Raw genomic sequence first — 16,990 nt, forward strand, 5'->3', positions numbered from 1 at the left:
AATGTATTGATTAATTCCTTCCTGATATGTACATCTGTGTCCTCTTCTACCTGGGGATGCTTTGTCCTTTAAAAACTCTGCATTTTATAATATTTCTCTTACAGTATTCACCTAGAGTTGACTAAGAATCAAGGGGTAAAATATAGGTCATTTATTTCTTTGGTATAATCAATGCTCCCAGCATCTTTTATTAAATAACAGTTTTTTTTATAAGACAGAGTTCCCCTCTGTCTTATAAAAAGTATCTACATATGCATGGGTCTTTTTCTAGGCTCAATTCTTTTCCCTCTCCTCTCATGTTTTGCCCTGTGCAAATACTAAGCTAACAAAAATACTGTCTGATCTTGGCATCTGACAGGGCATGTTCTTACCTTGTCCTTGAGGAGCATCTTGGCTGTTCTAGGCCATTTTCTCACCCATAAAAAGCTTAAAATCAGATTGGCTGGTCTTTTAAAAAATATTTCTTTGATTAAAATTATATTATGTAGACATGTTTGGCAAGAAAGGAAAAAATGTTTTTTGTTGTCTTTATTTCTATGACTATATCTTCATTTAGGTCTGAATTATTTAAAATCTCTCAATAACTTTTTTAAATCTATAATAAAAAGTCTTTCACATCTAAACTAGATTTATCTCCATACATCTACATTACTGAAAAAGATTATATTACATTTTCTATTTTTTTCTTGTATGCAGAAATGCAAATTATCTTTACTAGACTATCTTAATGTCAACAATTTTAGAGTAGAAAGAATTTATTATATAGATTAACCCATGGTAAATTTGTTTGTTCCTTCTAATTATTCATAAGTTTGCTTTTTTTGTTTCTTTACTTCTGAATATGCTAAGAATTGTGTATATTTCTTGTTTCTAATTTTTAAACAGGTGCTTAAAATCTTTTTCACTAGTAAGTATATATTACTTTATGGCTAAACTTTCACTAAATTAAGGAAGTTACCTTCTATTCTTGATGTGCCAAAAGCGTTATCATAAAGAGAAACTGAATTTTACTAAACTATTTTCCTGCATCAATTCAGATAATCAAATAATTTATTTTCCCTCATCTGTTAAGATAGTAAATTATATGGACAGAGTTTCTAATAAGCCAACTTTGTACTCTGTGGGGAGCAACTCGGACTAGACTAAGTTACTGGAATTAAGACTTATTCTATGCATCTGCTCTCCCACAATATGGTGCTGGGAGAGGAGTAAACAACTTTTACACAGCTGCCTCCAGTTCGACCAGTAACCTGCAGGAGCTGATCCTGCTCCTGATTGGAGGAGAGCAGCGTGCTCGGCGTGTGGGTAGCAGAGTTGGGATTGGTGGAAGAGGACTATAAAGGAGGACAGAGACAACATGCACCAGGAACATCTATCTGAAGGAACATCTGAGCAGCCCCCGAGAGAGCCGGCCGGCCGGCGGTGTGCCACTCCCCTGCGGAAGTGGGGAAAGTGGCAGGGGGAACCGCCCTTCCACAGAGGTGGAAGGATGGTAGCCAACCCAGGAAGAACCAGCAGCAAACCCGGGAAGGGCTGAGCAGACAAAATAACAACGCAGGGTCCTGAGTCGTTCCTCCACGAAGAAGGGGAGCGACAGTACTCCTGTAATAGACTCAGGCTGGAGAAGATATTTTTATCTTTTTACGCATTTTCTGCTTCAATCTGTGAGTTTTTGCTTTGGATTTTTTGTTCCTGCATTCAATAGCAAGTTAGTAAAATCACATTTTTATATTCTGTCTGTGTGCCAGAATTAAATTGGATTTGAATGTAGGTAGGAGGGTATATACATTAGTAATCTATTATTGGGTAATAAATTATCCTAAAGAGCAGTGATTTAAACTAACAAACATTTATTTTCTAAGTTTATGTGTGATAGGAACTCAGGTGTAGTTGAACTGGGTGGGTTCTAAGGGTTTCTCATGAGGTTTGTTATGTCAGCAGGGGCTGTGGTATCCACTTCCATTAGGGCCCCCTCACTTGACTGTTGGCAGGAAGCCTCAGCTGCTCACCACGGGAACCTCTATAGGCTTCTTAAATGACCTCATGGTATCATAGCTGCCTTCTTCCAGAAGGAATAATTCAACAGGATGAGAAAAAAGGAGCCATATCTTTTATGAACTATTCCAAGTTCCATACCATCACTTCTGCTTTTTTCTGTTAGAACTGCATTGTTAGGTTCAGCCCATCCTCAAGGGAGTGACATCAGGCTCTTCGTTTTGAAAATTATCAAAGGAGTCTGTAAACATTTTTTTTTTACCTACCACAGAAAATTTCACCTACTCTAATTTCTGAGTCTGGGTTCATTTGTTGCCTGAATGCTTGGTAGATTTAACTTAGGAAACTATTGGAATTCAATATCTTCTTTGCACAGTTTTGAAGGGACCAATTCCATTCCTGTAATGGATAAAGGGCAATAAGGTTTTCTACTATTAATGAAATGTAAAGCATTACTATAATTAAATCATTGCTTTCAATTTTTAAAATTTATTAGCATTCAGTTGCTTATACTGTTCCCTTAAGTTCTGCTGTATCCATACTTACGTCTCATTTTTACTTTTAATATTATTTGCATCTACTTTTTACCTAATCTATCATTTCTGAGCCTTGAACATTTAATAGGAATTTGTAAAGAAAACAAATCATATGTTATTGATTCTACCATAATTTTTCATTTAATCAATTTCTACTCTTCTATTTCCGTTGGGTTAATTCTGTTGTTCATTTTCATCTTATATTGAAAGCTTGACTCATCAATTTTTAATTTGTCACCCACCCACTACAAGCAAGTAAAGTTACATATTTCTATAAATGTCAGTTAGCTATATCTCCAAGTTCTGATATGGAAACTTTTCTTACCACCTAATTCTCAGGATTCTCTAATGTTCACCACAGTTTTTTCTTTGAGAGTATTTTTTGAAAGACTTTACTTATTTGAGAGGCAGAGTTACAGACAATGAAAGAGAGAGACAGAAAGAACTTCCATCCGCTGGTTCACTTCCCAAACAGCCGCAACAGCCGGAGCTGGGCCGATCCGAAACCAGGAGCCAGGTGCTTCCTCCTGGTCTCCCATGCGGGTGCAGGGCCCAAACACTTGCACTCCCAGGCCACGGCAGAGAGCTGGACTGGAAGAGGAGCAGCCGGAACTAGAACCCAGCGCCCATATGGGATGCCAGCACTGCAGGTGGAGGATTAACCAACTGCACCAGAGCCGGCCCCTCTTTGAGAGTATTTTTTAAATTTTTATTTATTTGAAAAGCCAGGGAAGGGTGGGGGATCGCCTATCCACCAATGCACTCCCCAATTGCCTGCAAAAGCCAGGACAGGGCCAGGTCACAGCCACAAGCTGTGGGTCTCCCACATGGGTGACAGAAACCAGCCACTGGCCTCCTCAGGTTCTGTGTTACCAGGAAGCTGAAGTCAGGAATTGAACCCAAGTACTCTGATGTGGGCCATGGGTGTCTGAATCACAAGGCTAAATACCTGCTCCCCACTGTAAACATTTTTAACAAGAAGCTATCTTTTATAAAAAAAAAAAAAAAAAAAAAAAAAAAAACCATGAAAAAGAGGTTAATGTCATTTATATTTATCTACAGAAAGATCAGTTCTGGTCCCTGTCATTCCTTCATTTTGATCTGAGTTTCTGACTGGAATAGATTTCCTTTAGCCTGAAGGACTGTTTTTAGCATCATTTATAGTTAAAGTCTGATAGCAGTGAATTCTTAGTTTTATCTCACCTGTAAATGTCTATATTGCCAACATAAAAAAGAAATATTTTTGGTGGATTTAGGATTCCTGGTTATTTTCCTTTTTTTCAGAATCTAAAAGATAATTACATTGTCTTGTAGCCTCCATTATCTCTGATGAGAAACCAGTGTTTAACCCTATTATTGTTCCCTGATATATAATATAATGTGCCTTCCCCCCATCCCCTTTAGCTGTTTTGAAGATGTTCCCCTTGGAGCCAGTGCTGTGGTGTAGAAGGTTAAGCCTCCGCCTGCAGTGTCAACATCCCATATTGGCACCGGTTCAAGTCCTGGCTGCTCCACTTCCAATCCAGCTCCCTGCTAATGCACCTTGGAAAGCAGCAGAGGATGGCCCAAGTGCTTGGGTCCCTGAACTCATGTGGGAGACCCAAAAGAAGCTCCTGGCTCCTGGCTTCCACCTAGCCTAGCACCAGCCGTATGGCCATTTGGGCAGTGAACCGTGGATGGAAGATCTCTCTCTTTCTCTTCTTCTCTCTCTGTATCGCTGCCTTTCACATAAATAAATCTAAAAAAAAAAAAAAAAAAAGTTCTTCTTGGCACAAGTGGTGTTGTGCAGAGCGTTAAGCTGCTACTTGTGACACTGGCATCCCATATTAGCATACAGTTCAAGTCCAGGCTACTCTGCTTCTGATGTAGCTTCCTGGTAATGTACCTGGGAAAGAAGAAGACGGCCTATGTTCTTTGACCCTCGTTACTTATGTGGGAGACCAAGATGGAGTTCCTGACTTGCACCATCAGCTTGGCCCAGACCTGGCTGTTGCGGACATTTGGGAAGCGCACCAACAATTAAAAGACCTCTCTATCTCTGTCTCTGCTTTTCAGATAAATAAATAAACAAATATTACGGGGGAAGAAAATATGTTCTCTTTGATTTTCAGCAATGTAATGTGCTAGTATGATTTTTACTCTGTTTATTGTGCTCAGAGTTTGTTGACTCCTGCGGTCTGTGGATTTTCTTCAATTCCCAAATCCCTTTTTTGTCTTTATTGCCTTTATTTCAGTTTTTTGTACACAGAGAAAAACCATGTTCATATCTATCATGAACAAAAACTTAAAAGGCAAAACTAGAAGATATGTGTCCTTCACCAAAGCAAAGCTGTGTTAAAGGTTCCAAGCATTTCTATTTTTAAAATAAATATTTTCATTTTCCAATGTCTACTTTGATGTCTTCACAGTGTCACAGGAAACTGAAGCCTATCATAAATTACAACTCTGTGTAGAGTCCCAGTTCACTGTGTCTGGTAACCTACCATACCATATCCAGCTTGGTTAAGAGGAGGTACTACAGAGGGTGGAGCTTTTCTTTGGAGAGGCTGAGCACTGAATCCACCCATCCAAGCAGCAGAAGGTGATTGATCTTCTCTTCCTTATTGATTCCATGATTGCCCACATACTCTTTAAGGCAGTACTTGTCACCTATTTGCCATATACTGTCCATACTGTTGTAGGTTTCCACATACGTGGCTCCAATGGCCCTACTGCTATAGTTGACCTGTTGGAAGCTTTTAGTCAAACCAGGAGATTCTTTACCCCAATAACATTTAACTGCACGTCCTTCAATCATAGTACTATTCACTGAAACAATGGCATGGGCAGCACTTTCATGGGCTGATAATCTGACAAATGAATAGCCCTTCTCTAGAAAAACTTTTTTCCATAATTTGCCCAAATGGGGAGAACATCTTTCTCCTAAGTTGATCTGTTAACCCAGAAGCAATTCCTCCACAGTACACAGCACAGTTTTTTGGACTTGACTGGTTTACTACATCTTTAAATATCAACTGCTTAGTGTTGTTTTCTTGTGTGCTTTCAGTTGCAGGTGGTTTACATGTGGTCCAGTTAGCTCTGATTTGACTACCACCCAACCACTGACCTCCCATATGTACAACTGCATTTTCTGTATCCAGTTTATTATAAAAAGACACAAAACCACAGTGTTTGGATTTTCCCACTGCCATGTCTTTAACCCCAGACATCCGATATTTTACCAAAGGGGGCAAATGCTGATTTAATATCTTCTATTGTAATTTATGGACTCAAATGCAACAAACACGTGCAAGTGATTGGAGATATCTTTTCTCTGGTTACTTGGTGTTGGTGCCCAGCTTACTTTGACCTTTCCCAAAATTTTTCTCCCATTCCTAACAGCTAATGCAGCAGCTGCATCTCTGTTTTTAAAATTCCACAAAACAATATGGGTCATTGCTTATAAGCTGCAAAACAGAAAATGTAACACAAGAGTTGAGCCTTCTATCATGGTGCTCTGTTATCATTTTATAGTTTTTACAGGGTTCAATTTGAGCAGCTGAAGTATAAGAACTTCTGTTACACCTTTAGAGAGGTTACCTATGTGTAGAGTCCAGGGCTGTCCATTATTATCCATCATGGTGGGTGCAATGGAGGGATCCCGGAACAAGGAGGAGGTCAGGGTTGGAAACGGGGGAGTAAAGAGGGACTCCAAGGACCAGCTGGGGACAGAGGAAAAGGCACTGAATCCGGATCCTGGGCTGTCTTATCCCAGCCTACTCCAGACACTGTGTTCCAACCAGGAGGAGCAGGAGGAAGAAGGGGATCCAAATCTTTCAATACTCATATACCCAAATTATTATTCTGCTCCAATCTCTTGTCTCCTTCTAGGACTTCATTCACTCATATATTCAACTCAACATGGGCTCATTCAAATGAGCCTTATTCATCTTTTCCCTCTCTGTAATTAATTTCACTGAACTTTTATAGCTTCCAATCTGCAATTTAACACATCCAGTGAATCTTTTCATTTCGGATATTTAGTTTTCTGTTCTACATTTTCCGATTACTTAGATTTCTGCTTCTGTTGTGATTTCTTTCCTCTGCATGGATCATGCCCATGTTTTTCTTTAAATTCTTAGGCATATTCACCAAAGACTATTTAAAATATTCATCTGCGAATTCCATATTTTTGTCACCTTTGCACTTCTACTGCTTTCTCTCTCATAGACATTTTCTTGCTTCCTCTCTGGTAATTTTTTTTAACAGGTGGACACTGCAGGTGCTAAGTTGTTAACAATATTCAGTTCCTTCAAAACGTGCTTTGTTTGGGTATCAAATGAATTTACTGGTAGCTCAATATGATACACATGAATATTAGCTTTTCACTTTGCTAGAAATGGTCTAGAACTGCTCTTACTCAATAGGTAGAGTAGCCCTGGTTCTATGGCATAGATTTTCAGGTTTCAATTGATGCCCAAGTTGCTCAGCAAAGTCTCTATAACTGGCCTGAAAGAAAATTCTGTCAGTATGGGCGGCCTCCAGAATTTCCTCTTGACTGATAGGCCCTGCATATCTGGCGTTCTTCATTACAGGTAAAGACCAAGGAGGACTCCTATAAACAATTCACCTCTTCCCGGTACCCAGCCTCACAAATTCTACCTACTTCAGCAGGCATACACTCCAGTCACAGATTCCTCTATCTCACCAGACATCTGGTTTCTGTTAGGACTTTACTTCCCTAAACAACAATTTGTATAGCCAGGGTGAGTTCATCTCTTGGGTTTCCCTTCTCTAAGCAATCAACCCCTATGCTTTGCCATCTAATGCTAAATAATATCAAGCTGCTTCATTTTACCCAGTATTATAGATTATGGACAGGTAAGTTTAATATCTATCAATCTATTAAGATAGGACCTGGTCTTATGATATATCAAAATTAAATTTTAGGATAATATTTAGGATATATTATAAATAATCAATATATTTAAATATATATTAAATATATTTATATATTTATATAAATATTTAGGATAATATTAATAAATATTTAATAAAAAGTGGATAAATAATGCAAAAGAAAAAATTTTTAAACCAAGAACAGACTGCACAAAGAATATCTGCTAGCTTCTGGTTTCTTCCACTTATTTTCACATATTTGTACACATACATGTATATGAAATCTTTTTAAAAATTAGGGTTAAATCAGTTTTATATCTTTTCTCACTTAAATATTATCTTGGTTAAAGTTCCCTGAACAAGCAATTTAAAATACTAATTTTCTGACTGATACACAAATTCTATTCAACTTCTTTATTTTTTCTCCAGGTAATTTATCATATATATGTCATATATATACATATATGTATATTAAGTATCCCTCTTTTATAATATAGACTTTATGAAAGACATTTTTGACTATTTTGCTGACTACTATAACTTCAGAGTTCTCAAAATATACCTTCCTGATAGGCATTTAACGTTTGTTGCATCGAAAAATGACTATTACTATTTTTTTTTTTAGATTTTTATTTATTTACTTGACAGGTAGAGTTACAGACAGTGAGAGAGAGAGACAGAGAGAAAGGTCTTCCTTCTGTTGGTTCACTCCCCAAATGGCCGCTATGGCTGGAGCTACGCAGATCCAAAGCCAGGAGTCAGGTGCTTCTTCCTGGTCTCCCATGCGGGTGCGAGGCCCAAGCACTTGGGCCATCCTCCAACTGCCCTCCCGGGCCACAGCAGAGAGCTGGACTGGAAAAGGAGCAGCCAGGACTAGAACCTGGCACCCATATATAATTCCGGCGCCACAGGCAGAGGATTAACCTAGTACGCCACAGCGCCAGCCCCGAAAAATGACTATTACTATTAAGTAAAGATATACAACATGATTTAGATAAGACAAAAAAAAAATTACCTATAGAAATAAAGGAATCAAAAGAAAAAAATGTGTTATGGTAGAAATAAATTGTGTTTTTCTATAATTTTGCTTTTTAGATGAAAGCTAATTTTTTTAAATTATTACTTTTTTTAAAGATTTTTATTTATTTATTTGAAAGGCAAGTTATATAGAGGCAGAGGCAGAGAGAGACAGAGAGACAGAGACAGAGAGAGAGAGAGAGGGAATATTCCATCCACTGGTTCACTCCCTAGATGACCGCAATGCAGGAGCTGCGCGGATCCGAAGCCAGGAGCCAGGAGCTAGGAGCTTCTTCCGAGTCTCCCACAAGGGTGCAAGGGCCCAAGAACTTAGGCCACCTTCCACTGCTTTACCAGGCCATAGCAGGAGCTGGATTGGAAGTAGAGCAGCCAGACTGGACCCGGCGCCTATGGGATGCCAGCACTGCAGACGGTGGCTTTACCTGTTATGCCACAGCACAGGCCCCTATTTATTTTCTTAAAAGGCAGAGAGAGGGGCCAGTGCTGTGACGTAGAAGGTTAAAGTCCCAGCCTGCAACACTAGGCATCCCATATGGGTCCCGGTTCTAGTCCCAGCAGCTCCAGTTCCAATTCAGCTCCCTACTACTATACCTCAGAAAGCAGCTGTTGAGTGAACCAGCAAATGAAAGACCTCTCTCTCTGGTCTATACCTCTCTCTGTAACTCTTTCAAATAAATAAAATAAATTTTTTTTTTTTTAAAAAAAAGGCAGAGATAGCGAGACAGGCAGAGATTGATATCTGGTTCTCTCCTCAAATACCTACAACAGTCAGAGCTGGGACAGACTGAAGTCAGAAGCCTGGAACTCCTATGTTTCCCAGGTGGGTGGCAGGAACCCAAGTACTTGCGCCATCATCTGCTGCCTCCCAGGTGCATTAGCAGGAAGCTGGATCTTTAAAGGAGGAGCTGGAACCTGGTCTGGTGTGCCGGATATGGGATGCAGGAGTCCCAAGTGGTGGCTTCACCCACTGTGCCACAGTGTCTGCCGCAAATGTTCTTAAAAAACAAACAAGCAATTACATATTAAACAAGAAATCAGTGTAAAGTAGAAGGTAGGGGCCAGTGCTGTGGCATAGCGGGTAAAACCACTGCCTGCAGTGCCAGCAACCCATGTAGGCACCGGTTCGAGTCCTGACTGCTCCACTTCCAATCCAGCTCTCTGCTATGGCCTGGGAAAGCAGTGGAAGATGGCCCAGAAGAAGCTCCTGGCTCCTGGCTTTGGATTGGCCCAGCTTCAGCCGCTGCAGCCATTTGGGGAGTGAACCAACAGATGGAAGACCTCTCTCTCTTTGCCTCTGCCTTTCAAATAAATAAATAAATATTAAAAAAAAAAAAAAAAAAGAGCTGGCGCCGTGGCTCACTAGGCTAATCCTCCACCTTGCAGCGCCGGCACACCGGGTTCTAGTCCCCGTCGGGGAACCGGATTCTGTCCCGGTTGCCCCTCTTCCAGGCCACCTGTCTGCTGTGGCCCAGGAGTGCAGTGGAGGATGGCCCAGGTGCTTGGGCCCTGCACCCCATGGGAGACCAGGAGAAGCACCTGGCTCCTGGCTCCTGCCATCGGATCAGCGCGGTGCGCCAGCCGCAGCGCGCCAGCCGCGGCGGCCATTGGAGGGTGAACCAACGGCAAAAGGAAGACCTTTCTCTCTGTCTCTCTCTCTCTCACTGTCCACTCTGCCTGTCAAAAAAAAAAAAAAAAAAAAAAAAAAAGATAAACTGGGGTAACTTTATGATGGCCCTGAAAGTTCTCCCTCAATAGAGGGAAAAGGGAAGCACTATTGCTAAAGGGTACAGTCAAAGCCAAGGAAATGAGATGGAAGACTACAGGACACTTTTAAAAGAACATCAAGTACTGCAAGTTACTCCAGTACTGTCAGGCAAAGGATATCCTTCACTGCTCTGCAAATCAATTAAACACATGATGAAAATGGATCCAATACAAACAAAATGTGGGAGACCATGTGGTAAAACGGAACAAATGGAAGGCACTCATATCACACTTTTGTAAAATTCTGACCCTGTGGAAGAGGAAGGAAGGTGGGGAAAGTAAGCTGGGAAGTCAAGAAGGGTAAGCTAGAAAGTAAAAAACAAGTAGACAGACTTGAATCTGCAAGCAGTTTCAAAAGAAATATTTTAAAGTAAGTTACTCATTTCAGAAAGGCTTAAAATACAAAAAAAAAAAAATTGAAACCATCCTTCTCACTATTTCCCTGACATTACTGAAAATTAAGATTTTGATATGATTTCTTTCCATTCTTTTTCTAAGCTTAGGGGTGTGTATATGTATATAACTATGGCTATTAAATTATACATATGCTCTGAATTTTTTAACCTACTACTGCTTTTTTCATAATAGCATATTCTCCTTAAACACTGTAAAGGCTATATAACACTCCTATTTTATTGTGTTCAGATTAGGTGTAAGTGAAAAAAATACCTAAACCTTTTCATTTTAAATAGTAAAAGTTGCTTTATTTCTGTCTTCTTCTACTCCCAACAGTTTAAAAAGCTCATGCACTTTATCAGAAGAATACTGCTGTTTTGTTCCAGTTTTATAAAAAAATCATCCTACTCCGCCCTCTCTTTAACTATATATTCATCTGAAATTGATGAGTATGACTACTGATGACTGCTATGAGTTGAGGATCTAAATTTATTCCATCCCTCCTTGAAACTGCTAACCAATCATGCTAATACTATTTCTTAAATAATCCTGATGATAATTTATAATGCTTCCTTTATCATTTGTTTGTATCACAAGTGAAATATAAGTAGATTATGAGTCTAAAGAAACAAAGGCATGTGAATGGCAGTAATAAAAAATATTTCATCATTAAATTGTACTGAATGGTAACAGTTTTATACTTTGAACTCAAGAGATGAACAACTGCAATCCAAAACAAAAGTTATATTCATTTCAGAGCCCACTTACCTCTTTAAGTCACTACAAAAATTAAACATACATAATCTCAGCTATACAAACCAGCGGCCACTGACAGCACAAGACAGTTTCCTATAACACTGGATTTCTCTTGCTTGGTTTCAGTTACAGTTCCTTATAGGTCATTGTCTTCAATGAGAACAGTTGTCTGAGCAACTTCTCAGTTGTTCATACTTCAGTGACAGTGCTGCATGACACAGTCCAACTGACTTAGAAAACTGATTTTAGACAAGTATAAAGAACTTACTCTAGTCTTTAAAGCAAGATGTACTTCTATCCAAATAGACTGAAAATACAGAGAATTCACAACATTTCACAGCTCATTTTAGGAGTCAGGATCCCGTACAGTCCTATCTTAATTCCTCTCTGCCCTCAACAGGTATGTTCAATAGGCTGGGATTTGAAAGCCTTATATCTGAATTCTACAGCAAGCAAATAAGCAGCCCAGGACAACACACCTTCTGTAAACCTGCAGCTGACTCACATCTCCTCTACAGTACATTGATAAATGAGTTTGTCTAATCTTTTTTTTATTAATCAAAGCCTCATCTTTTTTTTTTTTCTTTTTTTTTTTCTTTCTTTTTTTTTTTTAAGGGAGAGAGAGAGGGAGAGGAGAGGGAGAGGGAGATGGGGAGGGAGGAGAGGGAGAAGGGGAGAAAACCATGCTTTCTCAGACACATTAGCAGGGAGCTGGTTCAGACGTGAAGCAGCTGGGACATAAACCGGCGCCCCTAAGGCATGCCTCTGTCAACCCACCACAAGGGACACAATGTCGGACCCTCAAATCTTAAACAACCTGATTATATTTTGAAACAGCCTAGTAAAGAAACCTAAAGCTCTTAACTTCTCAAATCTTATAAACATAAGAAAAAAAAAGATAACGTGAAACTATTATATACTATGTATTTTTCCTTTTATGATATATAGAGAAAGGTGGGAGCAAAAAAAAAAAAAGGTAAAAGAGGAAGAGAAATAAATAAGAACAAGAAAACAACGAGGACAAAAGTGAATAGAAAAAAAATTCAGAGAGCATCAAAAGGTTAAGAGACCAAGTAGGAGGCTCTGTAGTTTTCCACTACAAACACTTGCACCATATAAATTTGAGCACTGTGAGAAATATTTATTTCACAATTTACAGCAAATTATCTCATGTCTTGTTTCAGACTAGATGAAAAAGTGATCCCTATTTAAATTGACAAGTTGTAAGAAGTATATGTATTATGAGACCAATGCACATATTTGGGAGGCCACAGAGTCTACCTAGGTAGTGAACAGAAGAGGTGCGGAAATAGTGATTAATTATAAAGGAAGTATGTGTGTAGATACCCAACAGCAGTACATTAGCTATCCAGAGGGATGTCTACTAGAGAAGGATTAAAACCAGGAATCGCTTTGGGAAGGGAGATATTATACTTCCTCTGCAGGAACTCAGAACCAGCTGGGTGAGAAACCCTCATCACTATTTTCAAAGAGCCAAAGACTGAAACCCAATTTCAGAGGCAGAACTGCAGGGGAAAAAAAGGAAAAGAAAATGATGAAAGAAACTGAAAAAGAAAACCAAAGCTTAAAAGGGCTAGAAGCCAAAGTGGAGCAAGAAAGTAACACAGAAAGAAAAATGTAAACACTGAAGCAAAATGTGAAGACCTGCTATTTAACAAAACAAAACTATGCTCCTGATGTAGAACCCCATTAGTGCTCAAGTCTGTAAACTCAGAAATTCCCTTATCATCATGAACAGAATGAGAGGTGTAAACAGCTGTGCATATGCTGTATGAAACCTCCACAGAGGAAGGGCATAAAAGCAAAACTGCAGCACCAGAAAAAGTGGCACCCAACACTGGGGTGAGGCTGACACTCAAGGACAAAAGGGAGCCTTCTGTCTGTTTGGTGGTTCTTCAGATCTGTTTTATATAGGAAAGACTCTTTGGAGTTCTCTTTATTTTGCTTCTAAAAACCCTAAAATATCTCTGGGAGCAAGAAATAATAAATAAAAACTGAGTTATCCTGTAAGTAAAAATGTGATCAGAAAGATAAAGTTTCAGTTAGTAGGAATAAGTTCTGCAAGGTGCCTACAATTAATAATGATGTATTTTATATTTCAAAATTGTAAGTGGGTTTTAAAATGTTCTAATCATAAGGAAATAAGTATGTGAAGTGAGGGGTATGTTCATTCATCTGATCTGTTCATTCCACAATGTGTATATATCACATTTTAATTTATTATATATTTTATTTATATACATTATAAAATATTATTTTCTATTTATCCCATAAATATATTCCATTATTACTTAAACATAAAAGTAAATTTAAAAAACAAGTGCTCAGTTAGTCTTGAACTTTTTTGAAAATGACCTTCAAGAAAAAAAATTCCCCTTTGCCCCCTTCTTGAAGTAAAGCCTTAAGGATCATAGTTAAATGTTCTGTCACTATGCCAGACTTCCTGCATAGTTTGTTTTCAACACACTATATTAATATGTCATAATTTCTAATGGATAAAAAAATGTTTAAGTGTGGCAGTGCTACCAGAGTTGAATTTATCTCTTTCCCTACATCTCCAATGAGAAATCAGAAAAAAAACCCAGAATTTTATTAACAGCACTGAAATACCTATAATAAAGCAATGTAAGTAAGCAATATATACCAGTAAAATCCTCCTTCCTTCCTTCCTTCCTTCCTTCCTTCCTTCCTTCCTTCCTTCCGACAGGCAGAGTGGACAGTGAGAGAGAAAGACAGAGAGAAAGGTCTTCCTTTTTGCCGTTGGTTCACCCTTCAATGGCCGCTGCGGCTGGTGCACCGCACTGATCCGAAGGCAGGAGCCAGGTGCTTATCCTGGTCTCCCATGGGGTGCAGGGCTCAAGCACTTGGGCCATCCTCCACTGCACTCCCTGGCCACAGCAGACAGCTGGCCTGGAAGAGGGGCACCCGGGACAGAATCCAGCGTCTAGAACCTGGTGTGCCGGCGCCGCAAGGCGGAGGATTAGCCTAGTGAGCTGCGGCGCCGGTCAAAAATCCACTTTTTTTTTTTTTTTAAATTTTTTGACAGGCAGAGTGGACAGTGAGAGAGAGAGAGACATAGAGAAAGGTCTTCCTTTGCCGTTGGTTCACCCTCCACCTTTCTAAGAAGAAAGGGAGTATAAACAGAGGTGTTTTAGAAAAATGTTTCAAACTTTAAGCCCAAAAGAAGCCCACATGTGAGATTACACACACTTAGTATAATTCTAATACAGTCATGCACTCCATTAGATTTTGGTCAACACATGAAGGTGATCCCATAAAATTGGATTGCCTAGTGATGCTGTAGATGTCAAAGTTTTCAAAGTACACGTTTATGTTGTTCATACAATGAACATCATCTGCTGACATGTTTCTTAGAACATATTCCATCATCAGGTGACATATTATTATAAAATAATTTAGTTTGGTAATGCTACCTGTATTAACACTAAATTATACATTTAAAAGGATCATCTGTAAACAGAAAAATACAATAAACTATGCTTTCATGCTGTTGAAAATGCATACAACTTAGTCAGAAAATGTCACATTTGTACTGGTAAAAACACCAAAATTTGCTGTTTTGGCTTAAAACTTCAATCATACTTACTGAAGAATTTAAAACAGCATATGAATGGGGAGGGGGAAGAGGAATGGCAGGAAAATTACACCAGATCCCCAACTCAGTCAAGCAATTACCCTGTTAGCTCATCCATTCATTCTGTACTGGGAATGGCTATATGTAAGAGAGAGACAACTCACCTTACTGTACTGACACTCTAATAAAGGAAACTATACCATTACACTATTATTTTATTACAGTTGTAATACACAGTAACAAGATCAGAACTGGTGGGTTGGTGTTGTGGTGCAGCAGGGTGAGCCACTAACTGTGATGTCGGCATCCTATATGAACGATGGTTCAAGTCCCAGCTGCTCCACTTCTCTCTCTTTCTCTTTTTAAAAGTTTATTTATTTTGAAAACCAGAGTTACAGAAAGAGAGAGACAGAGAAATAGAGAGACTCTTTCATCTGCTGCTTCACTTCCCAGATGGCCACAATGGCCAGCGCTGGGCCAGGCTGAAACCAGGGGCCAGGAGCTTCATCCGGGTCTCCCATGTGGGTGGCAGGGGGCCAAAACACTTGGGCCATTTTATTTTTCCCAGGCCTTTAGCAGGGAGCTGGATGTAAGCAGAGCAGCTGGGATTCAAACCAGCACTCATATGGGATGCCAGTGTCGCAGTTGGCAGCTTAACCTGCTAGACCACAACACCTGCCACCCTGCTCCACTTCTGATCCAGCTCCCTGCGTATGTGTCTGGAAAAGCAGTGGAAGATGGCCCAAGTGCTTGGGCCTCTGCTATCCACATGGGAGACCCAGATGGAGTTCCTGGCTCCTGTCTTTGGTCTGATCCAGCTCTGGCCATTGTGGCCATGTGGAGAGTGAAATCAGCAATGGAAGATGTCTTTCTGTCTCTCCTGACCTCTCTCTAACTCTTTCTAATAAATAAATGAATCTTCAAAGTAAAAAAATAGAACAGAGATGGAGGGAATAAGCAGGATTTAATTAAATGGGCTCATGAAGGTCTCCAATTGTAGTTAGTTGATGTGAGCTCTGAAGAACAGGAGAAATTCACTGAAGTGGTGGGGCTGTGGATCAGGCAAAAGGACAGTGGATGAAGAAAAAAAGGCACAAGGTTAATTACAGTGGTCTATTAAGATCAATAACTAAATGTCATTCTTTAAATAGGTTTGAGGTTTCAAAAGTGATTTATAATACTCCACTGCAAGAGGAAACCAGGAGTAGTAAAGCTGCTAGCTTGCACCTTCTTTAAAATAGTACCTCTCCTGTTAAAATGTTTTAGCTTAGTGTTATGCTAGTTATTTAAAATAATTGACTGATTTGTAAAATTTTTTATTTCCTAATTATCACTTTTAACTAAATTACTTAACTCGTTTATTCCAAATTGTTAATGCTTCAAAATACTCCAGTAGATGGATTATAAACATTTAGTCTCTCTGAAGCCCTATCTTTAAAATTTGGCAATAGTCTCTATAAAACTGTACCTAATATGTAAACACATCCCTCCAATCAGAGCCTAATATGTCACATAGTATTTAGAAGGTAGAGATAAGTATAAATAAGATTATTCAAAGTTAACTGCAAAACCTTAAGACTACCACTGAATATTCTGATATACTGCCATTATCTTCTACATGCACCCAGTACAGCATCAGTCACTCAGTCCAGTCTGGTCTCCCTGTTTGTGCTCTTGCTCTGTAGTCCACACATTATTCTCAGCACAGCAGGCCAGCAAGCCTTTTAAAGCACCAGTTGGTCTTGTCACTCCTCTGCTCAGCCTTTCCCTCACAATGAGAACATACATTGTGGTGCTTACAAGACCTGCAAAACCCTACTGTAGGTGGCAGTTTTACCCACTGTGCCACAGCACTGGCGCCCCCTCAACCTTTTTTTTTTTTTAAAGATTCATTTATTTATTTGAAGGGCAAAGCTACAGAGGCAGAGACAGAGAGGTCTTCCATCCCCTGGTTCACTCTCCACTTGGCTGCCAATGGTTGGAGCTGGGCAGATCCAAAGCCAGGAGCCTG

At 39.4% G+C, this 16,990-nt stretch overlaps 1 protein-coding gene, 1 long non-coding RNA gene and 1 pseudogene across 6 annotated transcripts in view; 1 reads left to right on the plus strand and 2 right to left on the minus strand.

The window, feature by feature from the left end:
• Positions 1-16,990, minus strand: part of RFX7 (regulatory factor X7) — a 151,778-nt gene that overhangs the window by 114,125 nt on the left and 20,663 nt on the right. The window lies entirely within an intron of this gene.
• Positions 1,525-4,163, plus strand: LOC149123113 (uncharacterized). The gene is made up of 2 exons (XR_016218165.1): positions 1,525-1,664; positions 3,936-4,163. It is a non-coding gene; the product is annotated as an uncharacterized LOC149123113 (long non-coding RNA).
• Positions 4,691-6,258, minus strand: LOC149123114 (nucleolysin TIAR pseudogene; annotated as a pseudogene). The gene has a single exon (XR_016218164.1). The product of XR_016218164.1 is annotated as a nucleolysin TIAR pseudogene (transcript).

Source organism: Oryctolagus cuniculus, chromosome 12, assembly GCF_051225735.1.
Source record: "Oryctolagus cuniculus isolate XC-2025 breed Fujian yellow rabbit chromosome 12, ASM5122573v1, whole genome shotgun sequence".
Classification (NCBI taxonomy): domain Eukaryota; kingdom Metazoa; phylum Chordata; class Mammalia; order Lagomorpha; family Leporidae; genus Oryctolagus; species Oryctolagus cuniculus.